General features: G+C 40.4%; 1 protein-coding gene across 2 annotated transcripts in view; it reads right to left on the reverse strand.

The window, feature by feature from the left end:
- The window catches only part of CAMKV (CaM kinase like vesicle associated), a 72,160-nt gene extending 50,311 nt beyond the window's left edge, over window positions 1–21,849 (reverse strand). For both annotated transcript variants that reach the window (XM_081939935.1, XM_081939934.1), the window contains exon 1: window positions 21,468–21,849. The gene's annotated coding sequence lies outside the window, so the exon portion shown is untranslated. The remainder of the gene's footprint in view (window positions 1–21,467) is intronic.
- Between the last annotated feature and the right edge of the window lie 942 nt (window positions 21,850–22,791).

Here is a 22,791-nt window from a genome sequence, read left to right on the forward strand (position 1 = left end):
CAGCCATATTTGAAAAAACTAGAAAGAAATGTGCTTCAACTGCAAAATAATTGCACATGTTTCATCCAACTCACATCAGTGAGTCCAGGATGCTGGTAAATGATGGCTTGCCTTATTGAAGTGCAAGTGCAATTTGGTTGAAACTGCCCCTGGCTGTACTTTTAAAGTCTTTGGACTCTGTTTTTCTTCTGATTCTTGCCCTCTTTTGAGAAAGCAGTGTCTCTGCATTTGCTGTAGCAATGGGACTTAAGATAGAGCCCAGACAGTTAAACAGCAATATAAGGAATTTTTGTTCCTTTCACAATTTCTCTCTCACTGCAAATCATTTTTAAAAACAAATTCACTAGAAGAAGGATTGCCATACCAAGCTTCCAGCTTATGGCAATTGGGTAGGAAATAGTGATTATTTAAATCAGTTTAGGAATGAACAGTAAAGAGAGTTGACACAATACTCTGCTAGAAAAGAAAGCCAACAGCTTTTCCAATATGTCTACAGTGTATGAATGTCAACTCTGGAGTAATTACTAGATGGTTTTTGAGTGAGAATAAGTTTGAATATCAACAGTTCAGAGCCAAAGCAAACAGAATTGAGATGATCTGAAAATTCACTGTTAGCAAAAGAAAATGGCATAACTTACACCCCTAGTATATGCTATGAAACGAGTTTATTTTGTATATCAATTTTACTAGGCTGTCTACTGCTTCATTATAAAGCTAGGGTGTACTTATTCTAACCCTTCTCCATTGAGGGAAAAAGAAAAGCCTTGAGAATATCAAAAATCTGGGCTTTAAAATTCCATCACTACACAGCCAATCAATTGAGGTGACAATGAATGAATATATATATATATGTGTGTGTGTGTGTGTGTGTGTGTGCACATTTGTGTTACAACCCCTGGTATGCCTAAATATGGGAGGAAGGTCACTACTCCCTCTTTCTGTCCTTCGGCTCATCACAGAAGACCATGCAGGCAGAAAACCATATTTTTATTTTTAATGTTGCCTTTTTATATATATGTTGTATTTGTACTGATAAATAAATAAAGGGAGACTAGTATAGATCTATTTCGAGCTAATTAGCTCTCATCAGCTAGCCATACCCTTACTGGGATTTGAACCTGGGCTGTATTATATCTTAGGCAAAGTTGCCAAGGTTGGGAAACCTTGATCTAACCCTGATCTTCCCCTCAAACCTTGATCTAAGCAGTGTGAAAACTGGTCATAAGTCACCTTTTTTCACTAACGGTCACTAAACATGCTATGGTGTTTTTTTTGTATTAGATGGATTTTATTGTAAGTCTCCCAAAGTTACATGAATGAGTAACTTTGGCAGCTATGTAAACAAATAAACATCTGATAAGGAAACAGGAGTAGGCATGTTGTACCAATAAAATTTTACAAAACCCCTATAATCATTGTATAAATGTAAAGAGCTAGCATAGACATTGCAATCTATTTCATTTTTGTTCTTATATCAGTAATGAATGCCATTAGACGTCATCTGCCCTTTTAGAATCAAGAAATATATAATTTCATTATCTTCTTGCAAAAGAACACCATTCTCAAAATTTACCCTTGTGAAACAGATTTTTCAGGATGCGTTATACACGCTATTTTGGAGATTGTGAAATCTGATTTCCTTAAAAGAAACACATCACTCCTGCCTTGCCTTCCAGCAGATGCTCATGCTGAATTAACCGGGACCAAAATGCAATCTCTGGTTTAATCCCTCAGCTAAGGGGGGAAAAACCCATCTCCTTGCTAAGAACAGGGTGGGGAACCCTGTAAACCAGGGGTGTCAAACTCAGGTTGTCACGGCAGCATCACGTGATGTATCAGGACTTCCCCCCCCCCCCACTTTGCTAAACCGGGCGTAGATGTGGCCAGTACGTGACGCATTCGGCCCCAAGTTTGACAACCCTGCTGTAGACAATGGGACAAATGCATTGATATCTTTTGGGAGTTCAGGGCAATTTTATGAATCTAATTCATCACTGCCACAAGTCTTCAAGCTGTGCGAGATGAATGCATGCATGCAACAGGATGTCTGCTGGTATAAAATCACATTGTTTGGGGGGAAGTGTTCTGGCTTGGAGCCATGATGTTTTAAAAGAGTTAATTTGCAATTGATTTGTATAGCGCAAAGCATACTACAGCTGCTCTGACTAACAACATGCTGAATTTTGCACAAAGAAAGGATCGTTGGAAACAGGGTTCAGAGATGCAGCTCATGTATTTGTCATCAAGGGTGATTCATGCAGCAAATATTGAGAGCCAGAGAGCATGGGAACGAAGCCAGAAGATTCACCTCTTAGATAGAAAGAGAAATGTGTGCATTTTCCATCACATACAGCGCAATCCACTTCCGACTTTGATCACTGCAAGCAAACTTGCTATAAATAACAATAGTAATATTTAAAATAGCAATTAAACAAAAATTTGTCCTGTGTTTGGTTACCATTAAGAAATATCTCAGTGAACTCATTATGCATAAATCATAAAAGAGGATATTGACAGATCAGTTTAAACTGATTGTCGAGATATATATCATTCATGCTCTCTCTCTCTCCCTCACACACACAGACACACATTTTGCATTTCTCTGAACAAAAATAGAATGATTGCCAGCAATGTCAGCTCTCTCAGAGCAAAAGGTTATGTTCCCAGATATAGCTACCCTGAAATAGGTGTGGGTGATTCACAACTATATTTGAATTTTCTTTATATTATCGCAAGTTTTATTGCTGTCTTATGGTGCAAGCTGTACTAAGAGCTGAAAAAAAATGATTGGTTTAAATATTTTAAGACGGTCTTCTCCTGCTTGGTCATTTCCACACTAATTGGCCTACATAGCCAAAATGATGTGATGGTTAAGGACTAGGAGCAGGACGGGGCTTATGGGCCAATCACTATCTGTCAATGCAACTTTCCTTACAGGGTGGTTGTGACGGAAAACAGGAGGAAGGATGAAGATGTAATGCTGCCATGAATTCATGAATGAAAAGAGGGATAAATAGATGGATAAATAATATGGTAGTGTTTTAAGTATCACAAGGTTCTATATAACTTTTCTGCAAATGATTTCATGCGAAAGCAGGCTGAAGTTTTATTTCAAATCCCGCTGAAGCCAAAGTGCTAGGATACAATTTGAGGGAGGGAGGTTTATGGTGAAATCAGTTTAAAAAGTGCTCCCAGGTTTGTTTTTAAAAAAAAAACATCTCTGCATCCAGAAACTGTCAGGCTAGTGGTTTAAACAGGCATTGCAAGGTATTTTGAAAATTGAAATATAAGTTACGAACAAAGTTATATCCTTACATTATTGTTCCATTGCCTCATCATTTGATCTCTGATTCTGGAGTTTTCATATAGCCATCCCAATTAGCATCTATTTTAGATGTATTTCTCTTCCATAAATGGTCACTGCAGTTCATAGTAGTAATTTTTCTTTCTAAATTCAGATTTGTTCCTTCTTTTGGCCAGAGAAAAACTGCCTCATGTTCCTTGATGTCTTTTGAGGATAACAGCTAGTTTCCAGGAAGTTCTGTGGCTTCACAATCTGCCTTCATCATCAGTCCGCTTCATCGGATTTTCATCTTGAATAAAACATATGAAACCCCCTCACATTTACCTAGGACAGTGATGGCTAATCTTTTCTAAAGGTGTGGCAAAACTGCGTGCGCGCACGCTGTCGTGCATGCGTGCGTGCATGCCCACCCATCCGCACATGTGTGAGCAACTCACCCCCCCACCATGCATGCGCAAGCAACCACTGCATGCAGGCGGGTGGAATTTTCACCCTCCCCAGGTTCCGGAGGCTTTCCTGAATCCTGGGATGGGTCAAAACAGCCTCCGTGGGCCAGGGGATGAACTTCCGGTTGACCCATTGGGCCTGTTTTAAGCCTTCTCTAGGCTCTGGAGGCTTTCCTGAAGTCTGGGGAGGGTGAAAAACAGCCCAATGCCCAAACAGAAGTTCAGGAACAAACTTCCAGTTTGCCTGTTGGGCTGTTTTTAGCCCTCCCCAGGCTTCAGGAAAGCCCCCGGAACCTGGGGAGGGCAAAAAACAGGCCCACGGGTCATCTGGAAGTTTATCCCCAAACTTCTGGTTGGGCCGTTGGGCCTGTTTTTTGCCCTCCCCAGGTTCCGGGGGCTTTCCTGAAGCCTGGGGAGGGTGAAAATGGCCTCCCTTGGCCCTCTGGAAGGCCAAAAATCAGCTGGCCGGTGTGCACATATGTGTCAGAGCTGAGGGCTGCCGAGGGTAAATATGGCTCCGCGTGCCATCTGTGGCACGTGTGCCATAGGTTCAACATCACGGACCTAGGACAAAGCTACCTGGATAATGGCCTATGCATCATAGAATGGAAAAAGAAAAGAGGAAGGGAAGGGATTCTGTCATGCCTTGAGAATCCACAGACTTTCTGCTTTGGATCACTTAGACAACATTTATAAAAAAGCATTTTTCATACTTGTGACCATTGCAGCACCCCCATACTCGTGATTTTCATTCGGATGCTTGACACCTCACTCACATCTATAATGATTGCAGTGTCCTGGGATCATGTGATCCCCCTTTGCAACCTTCTGATGAGCAAAGTTAAGTGAATCTGGGGAAATCAGATTCACTTAACTGTGTTAGTCATTTAATACCTGCAGTGATTCACTTGACAAATGTGGCAAGAAAAGTCATAAAATGGGTCAAAATTCACTTCACAAATTTCTCACTTAGCAACCTAAATTTTGGGCTCAATGGTTGAGGACTTCATGCACAGCCAGAAAAGCACTTCTGGCTGACATAAAGTATTGCGCTCTCCCTCCCCCATGGCTATGTGACTGCATTTTGGGTGCTTGGCAATTGGCTCACATTTAAAGCTGCAGTGCATTAATTTAAAATTGCAGTGTTCCACAGTCACAGGATTTGCAATGTTTTTCGTCAGTTCCATTTGGGAGAATGGATTCAGACTTACAACTCTATGACTCACTTAACTTTTGCATAAAAATGGAAAACAAGGTGGGTCCAGTTATGTGATGCCTCAATTTACAACCAGAATGACTCATGACTGTCCCAATTGAGGTCATAAGCCGAAGGCTACTTGTTTATAAGATGGGAAAGTCATTAAAGTCACTGGCACTTCCAATAGAGAGGAGCTAATGTTAGAAAAATGCCTGGTTGCTATTACATGGATTTTCTGAGGAGCAAGTTCAGGGACAGCATTTCATAATTACATCGCACAAGTCTAGAGCAGTGGTGGGTTGCCGGCATCCAGGTGGACGCGTGCAGCACGCACATGCGTCTTGGGGCTTCTGCAAGCCTCTGCGATGCTCCAGCTGCTCAGCGGAGTGTCGCGCAGGTGCTGTACGTGCTGTGTACATGCGCATAAGCGCTGAAGACGTAAAAGGATGGTAAGAAGCGAGGGCGGGCGGGTGGGCCATCTGGAGCACCGCACTGGAACGGTATCCGGTGCTCCTGGCTGGCTCCGGTACGCCCGTACTGAGGTGTACCGCCTGCAGCCCACCACTAGTCTAGAATAGCCTTCCCCATCTTGATAGTCTCTAGATGTATTGGTACTTTAATCTGTAGAATTCCTAACCAACATGACTATTAGCCATACTGCCTGGGAATTCCTGCAGTCCTAATAGTCCCAGTACATCTGAAACATCTGGGTGTCTAAGCACTGGTCTCCTGTGAGGTCATGAATCAAATTTGCTACTTGCAGAGATTTGCTTATCTCTAGATTCATACAATCCCACTATCTCTAATCCTTTTAAATGCAAAAGGAGGTGGGAAGCAATCTTCACTTAATTCCTCCACATCAAGAGCAATTCTATACACAGAAGGAAGCAAACATCACTGCTTGCCTGCACATAGCTCTGCAAAGGTGGAGATAGCATTCTTCTTTTCTTCCTCCATGGAACAAGGGACTCCTCAGAGCAGAATATACTAGGACTGTGGAATTTGAGGAAAGTTTTCAAGTGGAGCAGTGGGGTGCACAACAAGCCGAGATTTCATCAGAATGATAAAACATGTATTGTGATATCCTAACATACGTTCTACCCATTATGTCTTTGTGAACAATGAAAACATTGGGATGCATGTACAAAAGGGGAAGACTGTGCATCATCACGATAGAACTATTTCATCCTTTCCCCACCCACTCTGCCCCTTTCATACACAAGCCAATGCTCAGAAACCCCATCTATTTGTTGTCATCCAGTTCTGTAAGGGATGGTACCCTTTGACCTCGGGTCCAAGTCTTTCAGCTCTGGTCTACACGTTTCTTTCAAAGATCAAGAACCATGAAAATAAGTAGCAGATGCTGACTCGAAATGTGATGAAAAAAAATGCGCAAAATGCAACTAAAAATTATTTGAAGCTTTTAGGAAAAATGTGTCAAAATGGTCTGGTAATGACCTTTATTGTGCCTGAAACAGCTTTATTATTTTGAATAGTGACTACAGCCCAAACAGGAGTTCTGTTACTTTCATGTGAACCAACTACAATTTACTGATGGTTTTCAAGCTCAGTGTACATTAAACATGTTAATTTTTTTGTAGATAGTGAAATGCTTATTTCATATATTACATGATGGAGTTGGGTTATCATATATTTGTATACACTTCAAATTGCAGTACTTTTGCAATAAACAAAAAACATTGGGCCTAACTGTGCCTTGCTAATTATTCATGGTGGTAATACTTGTTTCATTCACAACTTTTGCTTTGAACAAGGAAAATATTTTTTTATACTTAAAGTGTAATGTATTAAATGGCCCAAAGTTTTTAGTAGTAGATTTGATGCCCAATATATATGGATCTTTTTGTTCTAGTCTATACATTAGTCAATAAGAAAATATTAAAATGAACTGCACTCATATTATTCATTTTATATTTTGATCTTTCCCCAAATGATAGTGTTTTGCATTTCCCCCATTTATGCTTCTAGTTACACTTGACGTTGGCCTCAATCATTAAGTGTATGTTGGGTGCCAAGCATTCTGTTGCATACAATGATGACTTTGAGGAAATCCTTATTTTTCATCAAGCAGTGATTTGTTTTCAATGAGAGCCAATTAGGAATTAAATATAAAGTCTAACCAAGAATTAATTTCCAAGGTAGGGATACAATAGAGCCTTGGGCATTACTGTCCTGCCAAACTAAGATCCCAAACCTACCAAAACCATGGAGGAGGGAAAAACCAATTGAAATTGAAAGGACAGCAATACTCTATGCCAAAACTAGCACAAGGAGATTACTGAGAATAAGTCTTGAAAGAAAATTTGACAGCCTTTATTTTTCTGTAATGATAGAACGAGTGGCTCAGCATAAGCTGGATTAATGTAATATATAGCCAAATAGCCAGAACTTGATTGTGGCATTTGGAGTGTACCTAAGGTGGGCTTTGCTTGTAGAATTTGATCAGCTTGTCTTGGACTATTTCCTCTAGATGCAGCATGTTCTGAAGATCAGTTTTGATGTAAATTTTTTTGCAAGTGTTTAATTCAGATGTTTCTCCAAAGCAAACTAAATGACATGATTATTGATGCAGGAAAAACAGGTTAATGGTTAAGTTCCAGGGACAGTAACATCTTCATTCAATTGTCTGGAGGAAGCCATGAGTGGCACAGAAAAAGCTTTTGTAGCAAAAAGCAAACCTAAATATACAGGAAGTAGCAGGAATAAAATTATCCCAAGATTCAAAATAAGACTTCCTAGAAGAGTGCTGGAAGAATCATCTGGGCAAATGGTTCACAACCTTGCCATGTAGATATTGTTGCTTGACGTAGTTGACTGGAGTTGTATTCCAATATTTGAGGATGGGAGACAGGCAACCATTGTCCTTAGGGAAGAAAATAGGAATCCAACAGGTCTGTCCTGCTTGTGGTTCCAATTATATACTCCTCCACACAGCTGCTATGGAAATTAGCAAGATACTGAAAGCCAAAAGATAACAGCAAAGAGTGCAAACTAAAACTGTGTCTCTGAAACTTGCCTGAATGAATTTTCCTTAACAGGAACACATAGAAAAACAGTCCAAATCTAATCCAGAGTTCCAAGGTCTAGATCAGGGGTGTAAAACTCATATCATCGTGGCGGCGACACATGACATATTGGGATTTCCCTCCCCACCTTTGCTAAACCAGATGTGGGCATGGCCAGGTGTGACACATCTGGCCTATGGGCCTGGAGTTTGATAGCCCTGATCTAGATCATGGTTATTTAGCAAATCCAGAAGTCAAAATAGAATCAGAGTTGAGAGATCAGACAGTTGTTACTAATGAGGGATCATGGCTCAAGGCTGCCTTTTAAATCAACCTTAGCCAACTGTCTCTAATCAAGAGTTCTACTCCTTTGCTTGGCAAGGAGCTTCATAGAACTCTCTGCCCTGCTATCTACTCACCAGATGCCGGGGTTGGGAGGCCTTACCTCATCATCATTTGACTTCTCCAGCTGCTCACATGGTGCTTTTCTTTAATCAACCTCAGGTGATTCTTATCTTTGTGTCTCCTGAGGTTACCTTTCTAATGGAATAGCTTCACATTGAGTGCCATCATTTGATTTCTGAGTCATGACAGATACTGTAATACTAAAATATGCTTATGTAACTATCAATATGAGATATAACTTGTACTTGGCCATAATAGTAGGCAATTATTCTTAGCGTTAATGGAGATAAGGATTAGCAAAAACTGGGGAGGGTAGGAACAGTTATAAAAAATGGGAGGGTTGGTTAATACTGATAAGAATCTGTAGGTCTCAAAATTCTCAAAAGCTGAGGAATCTAGTTCTATAAAAGCATCCTCATAGGTGTATTTAAACTTTCCATGTTAATGCCCTAAATCCAAGGGGCTACAAATAAGGTGCACCAATGGTCAAATTCAGGTGGGTGACCAATTCTGACTAAATTAGGTGGATATGGGTCTGACCTTGCAAGTCACTAGTGGTCTGAACAAAGGCAGAATATGTAGGATTAACACAGATTATATAAACATTAATTATTAAGACTTCATGTGAATATATTCTATTTTTCTAAACTAAATAATGCTAATTGTGTAATGTCATGAGAAACAATTGTGTGGGATTCACTTAATAATGAAGTGAGTTCACTGGAACTCCCCACAACTTGGACAGGTTCCCTGATATTGTGCTTTACGACCGCATCTCTTAGCAATGGAATTGCCCGTCCCAATTACTATAGTTAAGGCAAGGGGTAGTTGTGTAATGTAAACCACGCAAGATCAACTTATAAGAAATTCATACTGTCAGCACTGATTTCTTAGACCCATTGGTCCTCTATCATATGTCTGACTTCCTTTGAAATCCTGGATACTGTCCCTCCAACTATCCCCCTTTCACTGGCAGGGTGGCACCATGACCATAATTACCAGATTTTGCTTACAATTTTTTTTAAAGCCTCTGCCTATGTTTACAAGGATGAAATATAGTTTTAAATATCCATTGTAATTTTGCTAACATAGACATTTTCCATCAGAAATATGAGAAGCTGCAGTTTATCAATATGCAGTGCTTGATTGCTTCGACTTCTCTTATTCCAGGAATGTTGGGCTAAGGCTGCTTGCGACTTGTTGATGTCCAATTGGTATCCTCCAATTGTTGCCATTGGCACTTCATGTAATTCCTCTGATTAAATTGACTTGCTACAGTATATGAGTTGTTTTAGTGAATCTTCCCCTGCCCGTCTCTTAACCATAAGAACAAATAAAAGCTGGCCAGATAAGTGCTCCAATAGAGGTTTAATGGGGTTGCTGATATTTATTTCAGTGACTGCATATGACTGCATATGAATAGTTGTATTCTCTTTTCTAAATGATGAAATAAAACTACAATCTTAACAACGGCTTTCTAATATTAAAAAAATACTATGTGTGGGAATGAGAATGGGAAACCCTAATTCAGTCCAGTAATGCCTGTGATATAACATTGACAGCTAATGAATGCATTTACTTGAGGAAAGATCATGTTTTTCTCCTGAAACAGAATACTCTCTCTTGAATCCTGGAAAAAATAACTATCTCTGAGAATGGCTAATTTCAAGAGTAAATGAATGGATGATGTGCAAGAAGAGTGAAACTAATCTTCATTAATTGTCCAAACTTGCTTATGTGGGAAGATTGCTCATCTTTGATCACAAGGATAAAGGCAGAAGTATGGATCCAGTCTCTAGATCAAGCAAAGAGTTATTTTAGAATTCCCTGTGTTCTTTGAACAGATTTTTCTTACTGGACTTCTGCCCATATATTGCTGCTTTGCTTTTCAGATCAGTGGAAAATAGCAAGATATGGCTGAACCCCTTCCTCCCCACCCCCTCTCCAAATCAGCAACATTTCCATCTAGCAGCAATGCAAACAGAAAAATGAACTTGGATTTTGGGCAGAATGTAAGAGAATGATAGCAGAAAATATGCTCTTCTATAAATTTGCTAGCTGTCCTTATATTTGGTACTTGTTCTTGCTTCAAATATGGTGTTTAGTTACTGTTCTCTTGGGTTTAGCAATGAGAAAATAAGTTGAAAGAAGGCAATAGGAGCGCTAAGAATAATCAGAGCAATATTGGTAGATACAATAACATTCATAAAGAACAATACCTCCACTTTAGGAAAGGCTTATTCAAGTTATTTTGCCCCACAGCACAGGCAAAAATGAGCTATTGAATTAGCTGATACTCAGCTCATTCTGGGGTGGAGGTAGGACTGACTATACCATTGGAATTGGAATTAGCATGGGATATGAAATGTAATGTTGGCATTTGAGTTCTAGATAATTTGTGTGTGCTATATGGCACTTTTTCTCCTTCATTCATGGAACATGGAGTTTCTAGTGCATACACACTTGGGTGTTTACATCATTTTGGAAACATTTGGAGGAAATGGAACTGAAGTTTTGTTTTCAGTCCTTATTTGTGTGTTGCAGCTACTTTGTTTAGCCAGACTTCTTGCCACTGTGTTGATGAATAACCATAGCAAAAGAAAGGTCTCTATAGTCTCTGCACAAGATTGGCCACTGTTGTCATAGCATAAACCACACTGGAATATGATAACTTCATTGAAATATTTAAGATTTACAATAGTTTTAATATGGCCAGTAACCAGAGTTCTCCGTTGCTTTCTTCAATGTGATCTTTAATGTAGTTGATAGCACTCAGGTACTGTACAGCACCATAGATAGTATCATGCAATCTCTGAATAGAATATATCACCAGTACATAATGCTGCAAATGAGTAAAGATGTAGGAAAAGTTCAGTAAATATGAGGTTTAGATCTAGTTTCAAATTTTCCACTTTGCTGTAAGGTTTTATCTCAATAGCTGAGAATTTAGGAAACGTTACTAACTATTCAAAATGAACATTTGTCTTCCTCATTTCCTTTAAGAAATCCATGGTGGCAACTATAATTATGGTAGAATCTTGATTTAATAGACCATTTGGGAGTTAAGGGCTCTCCATTAAATCCAAATATGGTACAAAAGACTACATTGGTACAAAGGATTTAAAAACATCAATTGCATAATTATGCAAATGACATAAATTACATTAATTGTCTGGACTGCTTTAGAAACAGCAGAAAGTGTAGTCTCCAAAAGTGCTGTTTGTTGCATCTGAAGTTTGATTGATGGATTAACATTCTCTCAGTTTTCAGCCTGATGTCTTAATCATTACACCAATTGGCTCTGAATCAAAATGAAGTATTGCGAATTACAGTGAATCATTTTTGTCCTGATTACCAGGCATTTAACAAAATCTTCTCACAAGGAAGGAAAAAAAAGTACAAGTACAAATGAAAAATCCTATATAATGTCTATCTTTCCCGAGCTGTCCACCTAGCTTATCAACTCCAACTTCAGTTTCAAGCAAATCCAGTCATGGAGATTTCTCCTACCCAACAAAAGCATACACCAAATGCACTTTTATATGTGCACACACTTATAGTATGCATGCATGTATAATCAGAAACCACACAAAAAGGGGCGAGACTCAGACTATTACACACACATAGATATTACTAATAAGATAGCCTATTTATAAAATTAATTGAGCCCCATCTGCTTCTGATTTCTCCCACACTTTCTGACACAGAAGTTTATAATTATGTACACTTTTCCCTCCCTCTTTTAGCAGCAAAGGAAAAGAACAAAAACAGGATGGAGTTGAAAGAAGGAGAAGGAAGTAGCAACATTGGTGGGGTGGGGGTGGGGGAACATAAAGAAAAGAGGGGATAAAACTGGGCAGAGGTGAGGTAAAGAAAAATGGTGTAATGGAATATGGTGAAAGCAGAAGGAGAGAGTCTCCCTAGGAATCAATCATGCGAGAGTCAGAAGCCGCCAATGGCTTAATGGTCCTATCAGGCCTGGCAGCCATCTTTGGTATTGGGCTTTCAGATCTGCCACATTTAATGCTGTGGGAAATTGGGAGGGGGGATTATATGGTGTGTGTGATAGATATAGTCAAAATAACATTCCTTTCTCAGAGAGTCAAGGATGTCTTGCCCTGCAACTGGAGTGGTGTGACTGGGAAGCATCTCCAGTTGGGACATTGCCTGATTGGAACATGTGACCGACATGTGGGTGCTGGGCAGGGACTTGAACTTTTGCTTGGGTGGGCAAAACCTGGAAACTTTCAGATTCGGGTTTTCCCAGATGTGCCAATATGACATCTTTAATAAAATGGAACTTTGAGGAAACTCAAACCTCAGAGTCTGCTTTTGATAGGGGTGTTACTTGGAACCCTGACAGGTCCTTTCTCTGACCATTAAGCCACTGGGAAATTCTGCCTCTTTTGTCTGGTTGTTTCCTAGGCAGCATCCCATCCCCATTTCCCCATCTATATATTACAAGGTAACTGGACTGGAAAGAAACTGGGAAGCCATGTTCAGGTGTCACAAAAAGGGTTAAGTTCTCTGGGCAATCAGCTTTTTTTGAAGCTATAGTATCTTTAAGGGCATTGAGTCTTTTTTTTTTACAGGGGTACCTATAGTAACTTGCAATGCCCTCCATCTGCTTATTTTCAATGGAATTTCTATTCTTAATGATGGTAACATGGCTGTACAGTAATAATTGGAGGAAAAACAACAACTTGTTTTTCTGTTGGGTAAAGATATCAGGAATGGCAAATTGGATTTAGTGTTAACCAATTAATAGGGTTGTCCTCACTATAATTTTGAAATATGTCTTTCATTCACTGCATATCATTTTGAAATCTTTCAGGTCATATATGTCACGAGCAAGTTCATGAACCTTGCTTTGCAGCTAATCAACAACTCACGAAGATCCTCCAGCAGCTTCTGGATGAAATGAAAAGATTTATAACATTACGGTATTTGCAATTACATCATATTATGGTAAAAACATACTAGAATTTTTTTAAGCTTCCACTGAACTGAATAGTATAAATAGTCCCAAGTAAAATATATTTGGCTGCTTATTAGAAATTTCATTCTCATTGTAGAAAAAAAATCTGATCAATTAAGTGATTACTATTTAACAGTAAACCCCAAATCTGTCTTACCCCGCCTCATAATAAGATTGGCTCTGAATAGGAACTTTGCTACAGTGTCAGTCCAGTTATTAAATTTGTTTTTGTTTAATTGTACAGTAAAAACAATACTTTCCTAAAGATGGATGTGCGAACCTGTAAGAGCAAAGTGAAAATAAAGCAAGATAAGTGACAACTGAAGTATGAATGGTCAGAATTGGAGTCAATGTGCAGAAAAAGCAAATGCTTTTCAATAATGAGATATAGCTTCATAATCAATCGATGTGACTATTAAACAATTTGTTGCCTGGCTCAGTCAATGCAGCCCATCTCTTAAACGTCACCCCAAATCGTTATGAGAGGAACAGACAAGGCATGTTTTCCTAAAAAGCTGAAATGCTGGCATCCATTTGAGCAAAATACACCCATCTAACAATTGTAGGAGGTGAGCTATGCTAGTTTATGACAGCAGGAAAAAAAATCAGAAAAAGTCTGGTAACAATGAGAATTCCAGCACTGTTCCCAAGCAACCAAATTTTCTGGTCCATCACTGATAGAGGCAGGGGGGAAAATCTTTCAAAGAAGGATGGTTCCAGAGAAGCATTATTCTAGCCAGTGTTCTCTACTCTCTTTTGCCAATCTGGTGCCTTTGAGAGGTTTGGGGATTTTAGCGCCAGAAACTGCAGCATAAAGATAAAGGTAAAGGTTTCCCTCGCACATGCATTCTAGTCATTCCTGATTCTAGGGGGCGGTGCTCGTCTCCATTTCAAAGCCAAAGAGCCAGCGCTGTCCGAAGACGTCTTCGTGTTCATATTGCCGGCATGACTAAATGCGCATGGAGCGCTATTACCTTCCCACCAAAGGTGGTCCCTATTTTTCTACTTGCATTTTAATGTGCTTTCGAACTGCTAGTAATGCAGAAGCTGGGACAAGCTCACTCCGTTACGTGGCGCTCACTCCGTTACATGGCACTAGGGATTTGAACTGCCAGACAGCCAACCTTTCTAATCGACAAGCTCAGCGTCTTAGCCACTGAGCCACAACAGCCTTAAAATACAGCATACATATGCTTTATCTAGTCACTTTCCTACTTAATCAAATCAAGAACTTGCAAAACCTGTTTGCTGCCAGTAGAAGGGACATTAATACTGCTTTGCTACTTCAGATCGTTTCCAAAAGCCTGAAAGCAATTATTTTTAAAATCTCTAGCATGAATCTATTTCTAAGCTGCAGCGCAAGAAGAATCTCTCTAGATGCATTAAGAATGTGCAGTATTTTTCTTGGGCCCCGGGGAAAGATACCCCAGCACTGTAAAAAAAAAAAAAAACCTTTCTAAAGCGGAATTAAAAACGTGGACTTTTAAGTCAATAGGAGGGAACGCAGCATATTCTATTACTTCTGCAGTAGGAAATTCCTGGATTTACAAAGTGTGCTTCAAAGTCAGTAGACCTTAAACTATGTTGCATGCATTGCCCCAAAACCAAAGATGTTCCATGCATTGATCTCTATATCCATCAGAAGGACTTTTTTTTTCTCCCCATGCTGGTTTTGGATCCATTTAATTTCTCTACCCAAACAAATGCCTCTAGCTATAAATGATGAAATGTTGGCAGATCGCATCTCATATATCATATTGTCAGAAAAATTATGACTTCTTGATGGAAAAATTCCCAGGGAGTGTGAGTTTATAGGTGAAAAAGCAATGAAAGGTTTTCTAATTTTTTCCCAATGAATCTTTGTGAAAGCAAATTTTCAGCATTCTCAACCAAATGCAAATATTAGACTTGAACTAAGCACATGAGGGTGTTTTTTTTAAAATCATTTTGGATTGATGAAAAATGAGGTCATAAGCAACCTCATACATTACTTTAAGATGCCGTATATAATGAATGTAGCATGCAAAGGAAAATAAACAGTATCATTAAAATGAGTTTTATTTAATTATTTTTAAAAAGAAACAGCTACTATAAAGTTCTTTCTCATTCTCATAATTGTTTGCTGTTCCATGGTTTTAAAAAGTTAAAAAACCCTCCTTTAAGACTGCTTCAGGTAACATGCAACAACATCAACCATCTCCCTGTGCACAGTTCAACAACCCACAATTATAGATGCACAAAGATTTAATTCACTCCACATTTTTAATTTAATTTGCAATCTGTGAATACACAAATTAGAACAGGGTGACCATTGGACAGTGCACTTTCCTGATTGTTCTACTATGTTCTCACCTTTAAAAAGTGAATTATAATAAAAAATGAAATACACACATGGGGGGGGGAGAGGGAGAGATGGAGGGGGAAGAGAGTGTAGAAGAAATATGTTTAGATTAAATGTTAATATTTACTTGGCTCCCCCCCCCCCTTGCTGGAGATTGAAAACAAGAGACAACGGGGGGGGGGGGGGAATCAAATCTGACATTGACTGGAAATAGACAAGAAGATGATGAGAGAATGAAATTTACTGAAAAGCTCTAGGTTATGGATATAACGGAATGGGTAATTGAACAAAATTTTGGCAGGTCTGATGAAATCATTTGTTTGTTCTAATGAAAAGTTATGTCAAGAAAATGATTTGCAAATTATTGAAAATTAATAAAAAAATCTTATCTAGCTTTAAAAGGTCAGTGATGAATCCAAGTCTGGACCCCAAAATTACTGCTAAGTCTTCAGCATCAAGTTTTTTGGCATCATTAGCTGAGATGACTCAGTCTGGGGGTACCATATGCAATTTCACTCACAGAATGTTACAGTTCAATGAATGGACTTTAGTTTCCAGAATGTCTCAGCAGTCTTGACTTGGGTATTGAAGTCCATGCACTTTAAAGTTGCCAAGGTTGAGACTCATTGAGTAGAGTAGCAACTTAGCGTTAGACTAAGAGCAGTGGTCAAGACTAGAGACAGATTCGAGTCCACTTTCAGCCATAGAAACTCCACGGGGGGATTTAGGATTAGTTATGGTCTCTCATGTCCCAATCTAGCACATGGATATGGCAGGGGAGAGTGAAAGGAGAAAAGAAACTGCTTATTTATTTATTTATTTATTTATTTATTTATTTATTTATTTATTTATTTCTTAGATTTTTAAACCGCCCCCTCTCCCAAAAAGGGACTCGAAACTGCTTGAAACTGCTGGAGAAATAATAAAACATAATATAGAATTTTGTTCTATAAAAATACATCTTTCTACTCTGCTTCAAAGAGCTTGTCTAGAAAGTGTGTGGAAGTTCCAAGAGATGGCATTATTTCTTTTACCATATGCAATTCATTATAATTTTCCATGCATCTTGGAAGGGACTTTGTGGAATTTTAGTTCTGCCAAATCAAAGCTGTTCATTGAAAGAGTCCAGAGGAAAACACTGATCTTTACCAAGTTTTGTGTATGCATTTGTGCATTAAATGACATGATTTTGTTTAAAAAGAGCCACCCTTAACATACTGTACTGAATTCAGAACAAGTTGTCATTTATTTTATTTTTGTTTGCCTCATTTGTTTTTCATGGGCAATTTGCATCTATTCTTTATTTAACCCACAGCAGAATATAGATGGTCTTTTTTTTTTAGGATGAAAGAGGAAAGAAACTGTTCAAAGGGACAGCTGGTTCTTGTATCAGCTTTCCATCATTCCAAATCTATTGAAGGAGAGTCTATGCATTTAGTGGGTGTATGATGGAGAAGACTTTGGGGTGAGTTCTAATTGTGGAGCAATATCCACATACTCTGGGAGGAGATGTTTACAGTATCAGATTAGTATTCGGAGATGATCGGTCTAATATTACTCTATTTGGAAGAAAACCCTATTGGCTTTTAATTAGAGGTACATAAACGTATGACCTCTTAAGCAGTTGTTTTATGTTTCTGAAAAGCATAGCTTACATTATTGTTTGGCTGTCTGGGGGCCTCTAAGCTCAGCACTTAATAGGCAATTCATTACATTTCTTAAATTGCACTCTGATACGGAAAAAAGATAGGATTTTCACTGCAAACATCTGAAACTGACATTGATTGGAAATCCATCCCATTCACACGCTAGGATGATGAAGCAAGGAAACCAATGAGAAAATCATGGAGCTGAGCATAAGAGAATTAATTCAAATGAAAGAGATGAGCGTTACTCTTTTATTTTATATGGTATATGATCTGTTACAGTAGTAAGTTCGGGCTGGTAATCATATGGGTTAAGAGTCTCTAGGGAGGAAACCCCCCCAATATTTGATCAGCCCCTGACCTGACAAATGGAACACAGTCTCCCCAGATATCATAATGGAGTCTAGATATGTGGGTCAACCCATGGGAATCTGAGGCTGGATAGGTCACATGCTATAGGGTCAGATCAATCAACTACAGTTGGAATGGACAAAAGTTTGATTACATTTACATTTTGTGACATTCAAGAGCACACAAGGAGCACAGGTGAAAATTAAATCATTAGAATTGGTGGGACTGAACATGTTGGGTCCTTTCCCGGGATTTATGGTAGACTATAAGTAGTGAAATAGCCGCATAAAGCTTTGTGGGGTCTCCTTACAACTTTGCTTTTTCCAACCTTATCTTAGTAAGCAAAAAACAACCACAACTTTAAACTAGAAAAAGAATTTGACAGGGATGTAATGCCCTCAAAAGTTTGTTGAAGGCTGTATGATGGTCAATGGTTGCCTACTTTTGAATTAAAACTTGAAGAGACATATATATTTTCACAGTGAGATTAAATTGTAATAAACAGACTTTCAATTAAGGGCACAGTTATTTATACAGGAACACCTTGTCATTATTGTGCTTCATTTTAATATGCTTCACAGATGACTGAATTTTTTTTTTACAAGACCCTCCACTAGCAAATATATATATATTACCTTTATTTTATCAGCACAAATACAACATATATATATATATATATATATATATATATATATATATATATATATATATATATATATATATATATATATATATATATATATATATATATATATAATGTCATTGAAGGCTCAGATGATGATTGGCATTTTTAGTAATAAAATATTTTTAAATTAAGGTATGTACATTGATTTTTAAAGATAATGCTATTGCACACTAAATAAGACTATAGCGCAGGGCAAACATAACTTTGATATGCACCATGAAATTTTAAAAAAATGTCTGTGATTTTTGCTTTATTGCAGCTGCCGTGAACTGAACCCGCAATATCTCCGAGATATGCCTGTATTTTAAAAAGAGAATATTTTGATTCCGGAGCACCACAAAATCAGAAATGAAAAATAAATGGCATTTTCAATTGTATCTGGCTTATTATTTCTTGATATTTTTATGTTTTGATAATATATAAATACATGTTTGCAGTATGTTTAACTGCTTAACCCAATATTAACACTGCAAATAATGAGGCCCCATCCTTTTTAAAATATATGGTTCACAGCTCTTTATTAGAACAGCATTTGTCAAGGTCAGTTTTGAGGAGACAGGAGACCACATGGTTGAGCCCAAAGAGAATTCTTGCACATCTGTTTACAATAAGGGTTGATTTTGTATCCAGAGCTGGGAATGATGGAATTTGTACTCCATCATTTAGCAGGTCGAAGGTTGCTGGACAGATTGGAAGATCCTGACTCCTCCGAATCCCCCACCCATTTAAGTCAATAGGCACTAATATTTCATGACTTGAGAAAAGTCAGGAATTTGCTATTTGAAATCATCTGATTTCCATATGGAGGGGAATGATTTTGATTTCATATTCTGCTCCTTTTTTCACATACCATTAATCCATATGCTTTCCTTCCAATATGGACTCTCATAGCAAAAACTAAGCATTGAAGCATATACATTGAAGGAAGAATATGATTCCGACATGCGTCAACATGTATTGGGGGAAAAAAAATTGTCCGCAGGCAAGCCTCCATGAACACTTTTTTGCCCACTGGTTAGTGCAAATCTGCCATTGAATTCATCTGCATAGGCAAGCAGTGGTTTGAGATTTGTTTTAAAACTATGAACACTTGCTGTGGATTTAAAGCCACATTTATGATGATCAAATAGGTAGATGATCCCAATGATATCAATCAAAGGCATTCAACATTTTTATTTTTAGGTCACTGCTTTTATCCCTGTGTCAAGACGTTTGTCAGAAAAGCCCTGCGTAGTTCAGGACCTCCTTCACCTAGCGAAGGAATGATGCCGCCTTATGCAGATGTGACCAGATCTATCGGGATCACATGGAACTGAGATCTTTATCTCTCGTTCTCAGCAACCGTCCCTTCTTAGTTCACCAGATAATTCAAGCTTCCGGACATGCAGGCACTTATTAACCATCCTCGTGGCCTTCCTCTTCTGCCCTTAACTTCCCGTGTTAAAGCAATCCTGCGGGCCCACTGCAGCCACGTTCATGACACTCGGCTCCATTCGCGGGTGTCTCGGGGATCGGAATTAGGGAGAGGGAGAAAGCGCGGGTCGAGACCCACATCCAGACGACTAAGTGTCCAGCCCAGGCAAAATTTAGATTCCCCTCCCTCCCTGCTATCCAAGATCCAACTGCGATAGGGCTCAGAACCTCTTACCCAAGGCTTCCAACTTTGAATCGGATCGGGTCTTCTCTTCCCCATCCCCCACCCCCAATTAAGACGGAATCTTTAGTTGTGACATTCCTTGTTGTCATGGAAATGAGCGCGAGAGTGCGAGTTGAAAGGAAATCAAAATAGCAGGTGCTTCGACGGAAAGGGGGAGGCGAGAGAGAGAGCGAGCGAGAGCGGATGGTGGTGAGAAGTCACACTTGCTAATGCCAGTTTGGGGGGGGGGGCACCGACTCCGGTCGGTCGGTCAGTGGATCGTCCCATCCTCAGCAGCCAGCCTGCCTCCCCTGCCTCTGCCCCCCCCATCCCAACGCTGCTGGGGCGAAGGAAGGGCCTTTCGCCCCGCTCCTTAGGGAAGATGCGTGCGCTCTGACTCCGCGGGGAATCGGCGGCGGAGCGCTGGAGAAGAAGGCACAAAAGGGATGGCGGACGGGACGGTGCAGGTGTGAGAGAAGATCCCCGCCCCGCAAGGGGTACAGCGCGATACCGTGGGAAGCAGCAGACCAACTCGCAGCTCAGCTGCCCCAACCCCTTTTCTCCCTACGGCGGAGAGAGGCGCCTCGATCCGAGGCTCTGCGGAGGAGGAGGAGAAGGAGGAGGAGGAGAGAAGCGGGCTGCAGACCCCGTTCCTCTTCCCCCTTCCCTCCCGTCCAGCAGCGCGTCAGACTGATCAAAGAGGGGGTGTCGTGGCGCTGCGGACTCTAGAAGGGACTCACTCCCCTCTTCCCCAATTGCTGCGCGCAACGTCGGGTGTCCGCGCCTAGCAGGAGAGCCGCCGGGTTCTGCCGGCGCCGTTTGGCCGCAGATCAACTTTCGCGAGGTCCGATCCAACGGCCGGTTTTCTTAAATTCCCAGCCACACCATCCGATTAGTCTTTAGGAGCCCCGGGGGTCGCCCCGTCAGAACTCCCCAGGCCGATTGCCTGCCCTGCTTATCTGCGCGCTTTGGACACCCCCCCCCTCCCTTAGTAGTGGCAGAAGCGCATCAAAAAGAGGGGGGGGGATAAATAAATAAATAAATAAAAAGCGGGAGCGCGAGCAAGTGAGAGGGAGGGACTTCTGTTTTTACATTGCAGTTCACAAGGACTGAGCTCAAGAGTCACTTTCCCAAAGTAAAGGTTCGGGGCAATATTGGCCCGGGCGGAGAGAATGCCAAACGCACGCCGCGGTACATCACACGTCGAACGGCCGCGGCCAAGCCCTGTCTCTTCCACCCACCCCTTCGCCAAAGAGGCTGCTCTCCAAAGCGCACCGCGAGTCAGGCAGCATCTCTAACGCTCTGAGGAAGAATTCCTTCCCGGCCCGGACTCAAAGGCAGACGCGCCGATCCACAGCCGCGTTCCATCGCCGAAAAGCTCCAGCCCCGCTCCCAGCTCCAGACTGTACCAAGCAAGCGCTGCCTGAGGCGCGCCGCGACCAGGCACTTACTTGCAAATCTGCTCCGGCCGACGGTGGGATCCGAGGGATGGAAACGTCCGGGTTTTCTTCTTTCTTTCTTACGCGCTCCCTCCCAGTTCTTTCCTGCGGTCCTTTGGAGCCCTCTCTGCTCCGATCCCGGAGCCTTCCTGGTGATGGAATCAAAAGTCCACCAGAGCCTGCTTGGCTATTCCCCAGGCCAGGGGCGCTGCGGGGTTGCAAAGGAGGATGGGTTGCGCCCCAGTCCGCCGTAGGATCCCGTCGACTGAGGAGGGAGCCGAGAGCGCTCGATGCTCCGCGGCTCCTCGCAAGTTGAGCATCTCAGTTGAGTTCCAAGTAGGAAAGTTACGAAAGACGAAACTGACAAAGTCCCGCCCAGAAAAGGCGGGGCCAGCGTCCAACAATACCACCCGGAAACTTTTAAGCCCCGCCCACCGCCTTTTTCAAGATTGTTGATGGTTCTGTGCATAATTAGCTTTTTTTTAAAGTTTAGGGACAAAAGATATTTCCTCCCGATAATAAGCCAGTTTCAGTAAGGGAAGCTGGAACGATGCAATTGTTTTCAGCCTAGGAGTTGTAAAATGGGGCTGGAGACGTTGTTTATAATATTATAAATTCCATGGCATTTATGCTATTAAGACCCACCACCATAATTGACTTGGATCCCAGAGTTGTATTTATGCACATGTTTTTTTGTAACCTGGCTTTACACTGCGTCTTTGCTGTCAAACGGCTGGCTTGAATCATGACTTTTCATTAAACACCTCAATCATAATAACAACAGATGGAATATTAGAGGTGCGTGGTTTTTTTCTTTCGGTTTTTTTTTTTTGCAAAATAACTTTTTGGAAGGAGCATGGAAAAACTGTGTTGTACTGAGCACCAACTTCATGGCATAATCCTGATGAAGTCAGTCTTCCGAGATGAGCAGGTAGGAGCTGTAGAAAGCCAGGCTCCATTAACAACAAATCTCCTTGTGTAACACCCAACATCATGCCTGATGAGGTTTATTTGAAAGCTGAGTCACGCCAATTTTACAGAAAAGAACTTATTAGGCATTTGAAGAGTACGCCAGGACTACCCTCCAAAATATTAGGGCAAAAAGTAAAGTGGATTTAATTTTAATCCAAACTCAGTTATATTATTTAAATGTAGTTGCTAGGAATAGCACGTACTTGTCATGCATTTAATTCTCTTGTGACATTAAAAATACAATTTACTGCCAAATGTTAGGAAGGACTTTGGAAGCTGCAGCCTAGTTTACTGATAGGTTTGGTTTTAGGTTTTTTTTTACATTTCAAGTTACTTCTACAGAAAATTAGCACCCGCCCCTCTC

The sequence above is a fragment of the Natrix helvetica genome (genome assembly GCF_964273705.1).
Source record: "Natrix helvetica genome assembly, chromosome: 1".
In the NCBI taxonomy this organism is placed as follows: Eukaryota; Metazoa; Chordata; class Lepidosauria; order Squamata; family Natricidae; genus Natrix; species Natrix helvetica.